Below are 3,376 nucleotides of genomic sequence, written 5' to 3'. Positions count from 1 at the left end.
CACAGTCTCTTCCCTACCCCCACCGCACCCCCTTCTCCTCCACTCAGACATAGTTCTCGCCCACTCTTTATCTTACAGTCTCCGGGGCATGGAGTCGCTCATTAGTGGTCTCTCCTCAATCTCTCCTTCACCTAGGCGCTCCCAATCTCTCCCAGGGGCACTTCTGGAACTTCACGCCCACACGTTCACATACAACTGGGGCCACATTCAGACGGTCTCTCACCCACACACACTCCTCCCACGGCCTTTCACCCACACAGGTTCTCGTGGCGCGTACACCATCACCGTCTGTCAGCACACAGTTGAGAACACACCAGGGTTACTGAGAGCTGCGTGATCTTTGGACCTGCGTTTCCTTAGAACGTCCGCGGCGGCGGGCGGAGGGAAGGACAGGAACCAGTGTCCAGACGCTCTCTCCTTCAGGAGAGTAGAGCTGAGAGAGTTGGCTGGGTAAGCCCGGACCCGGCTCAGGACCAATCTCTGGGGCCTCGGGCGGTAGCTGTACCTCCCTACTGGTGTTACAAACGCAGTTCTGTGGCAGTTACTGGCCCCTCGATGAATGTCTCTCAAAAGCCGTCCTATAGCTAGGAAATTCTATCTTATTGCGCTTTAAAGCTTCCAAAGCGCTTTCATCACAAACTCAGTAAAGTAGGTCTGTCAAGTGTTATCTCTATTTTACAGTTGAGAATACACACTCAGAGAAGGAAAGGGACTTGCCCAACGTCTCACCGCTATTAAGGGTCAAGGTTAGGAGTCGAACCCCCTTTTTTGACTCCCGACTTTCAGTCCAGCGTTCTTTCCTATACAGTAGGCGAAAAAGTATGTCTTCCTTGCCCAGGCCCCCAAAATTATACCCCCAGAAAGCGAGCTCTGGCTTTCGTCTTCTCATTTAAGTTCGCCAAAATGACCGGCTTAACAGAGATCTCCGTTTTCTCTGACTACTAAAATGCTACCTACTGTCGAAGAACTACCTTCTTGGTCGAGGTGATTTAGGTTAAGTTTTTTTCCTTACGAGGAGCTGAGCTCATCCCTGAATACGAAGGGTCCGCAGGACCCAGTGCCCCACCTCAAGATTCCTGCATTCTCCCCTGTTGCAGTCCCCAGACCCTCTTGGACTGAAAAAAGCCGGGCAGACAGACCGACAGCGAACTCTGCCTATAAGGCTCCGGGGGCTGGGACACAAAGCTTTGGGCAGCCCTAAGTTGCTGCACCGAGTGTCCCGAGTCGTGGCCCTGGCCCACGGACTATCTTGCATCCTGAGGGCTAAGGAGGAATTTCAGGAAGAAGCTGATGGACAAGCAACTCGATACCCTTGAGAGAAATGGCGCTAAATGCACTCTTCAATTTCCTGCCCCACATCCACTGAAAGCCGAAGGCCGCCGGTTCTTGGCCAGGAACCTCGGAGACTCCTTGGCCTGTCTTTGGGTAGAGATAGGCGGGGAACAAGATAGGTTTTCCAACGGAATTGGGAAGAATAAGAGAGGGCGGACCGAGCCGGGCCTCCCCCAGCTTCGATGTGAGAGGATGAGAGGAGTCAGAGCTGACCCTCCAGGGTCTCGGGGATCAAAAACAACAGAATTCCCCAAGGGAGTGGGGCTAGATTAGAAGGTCACCTAGGTTGCCCGAACACAGGGAGGGTCAAAAGCCACTTCGGAAGGGAATGGTGGGCCTAGCCAAACGAAGGTACCTTAGCCCATCGTGGCCAGGGGGTTGTGACAGGAGGTGGCCTCCGCCTCCTCTCTCTGCCCAGATCGGCTCTGGCCTTGTTCTGATCTTGGTTGCTTGGTTCATCTTTTCTGCTTTTCATTTCTTTTTTCTTTCTGTACTCATTTATTTTCCTCTCTCCTGATTTGTTCTTTTTTTCCCCTTGGTTATTTTTCTTTCTTCCCTTTTCGGCGCTCTGCCTCTCTCTCTCTCTCTCTCTCTCTCTCTCTCTCTCTCTCTCTCTCTCTCTCTCTCTCTCTGCCCCATCTTTACTTTCCTTCCCTCCTATTTACCAGGTTCCCCCTGTTTCTGGTTCTCTCCTTTTTCTTCCTTGCTTTGCTTTGCCTAGCCTCCTCTCTCCAGGGCCCTCCGTTGACCAGCCAGCGCGGCTGCTACCTCTGCCCGCCAGCTCCTTCCGACTCTTAGGCTTCGAAAAGCCGCTGCCCAGCGGCTCCCGGGGCTGAGACGCCCGGGCTTGGTTAGGTGCCCCTGGCTGAACTATGTGGGGAGGGGTCCGGGAAGTTAGAGTGATCTGGCCGCAGACCCTGCGCCTTCTCCAGGGCTTGCCTGTTCAACAACTCTGGCATCCTTTTCTGGGACCGGAGGCTCCCACAAAACCGCTCTTTACTTTCCTGAAAATGAGAAAATAAAGAAGGGGTACCCGAGGAGGGGAGGTCGACCTCAATATCAGCCATTGAAGACCTAAGAAAAAGTGATAAAGCGGCCTACATTCCTTCCACAATATCGCATTCGTTTGGTGGCCCATCCAAGTATGGAGCAGATTCGCTTTGCCGGGAAAGTCTAAAGCTTTACGGACTCTTTGGTCTGTAAGTGGCCGGGTAGGAAGAACCGCTGGTGCCTAGACAAATGCGGCCTTTCGAGAAGTTCAGAGCAATAAGCCTTTGCTCCTATTTCTAGCTCTGCCTAGAGGGTACTCCCCAACACACACCAGTCCCAATTTCCCACCGTCATGAAGCCACAAATTCAGCCTTGTTTTTTTCTTTTCTTTCTTCTTTTTAGTAGGAGAAAACCAGGTTGTTGGGGCTCTGTGAGGGCTTGGCTACACGATGTCCAGGAACACTGGGCCAAGAAGTGTGATGCTCCCGCTTCAAGCGAGAAGCTGGGGCCAGAACGCCAACCCTCTCCCCCCCCTCCCCCCCCCCCCCCGCCGTAGGTAGTTAAACAAAACCTTCCAAGACTATACCCGCTCTCTCGCTCTCTCACCCCTGTAGCCCAGGGCTCCAGGGTGAGCCCAAGACGCTCCCTGGAGGTGGGTACTGGGGACGGAATACGGAGGTACTGGGGACGGAAAATCGGTGCCCTATACCCTGACACCTCCCCCCTCCACACCTTCTCCGTGGCAGAGCTCTAAGCAGCCATTCCAGCCTCCGTCCGCAGTTCGGCATGTAACAACTGCCCAGAATTTTGTTGGCAGTGGAGGCAGAAAGGGGGTTTGGGGGGATCATTTCGCTATCCGGAGGGGTCTTTTCCAAAAGACGTTCACCAGCCTGTGGGGGGGGGGAAGAAACGATTGGGCAGCCACCTAAGGATGGAAGTCCTGCTTTCGCGAAACAGAGGTGCAGCCCCAGGACATCCCAGAAAGGGAATCTCCACCCTGGAGATTAAGCGCCTCAGAGGACAAAGAGGACTCCAGCATTGGACTGTTTGCGAT

This window comes from Dromiciops gliroides, chromosome 2, assembly GCF_019393635.1.
Source record: "Dromiciops gliroides isolate mDroGli1 chromosome 2, mDroGli1.pri, whole genome shotgun sequence".
Lineage (NCBI taxonomy): Eukaryota > Metazoa > Chordata > Mammalia > Microbiotheria > Microbiotheriidae > Dromiciops > Dromiciops gliroides.
The sequence above is the reverse complement of the archived record's forward strand: the minus strand, read 5'-3'. Positions refer to the sequence as shown.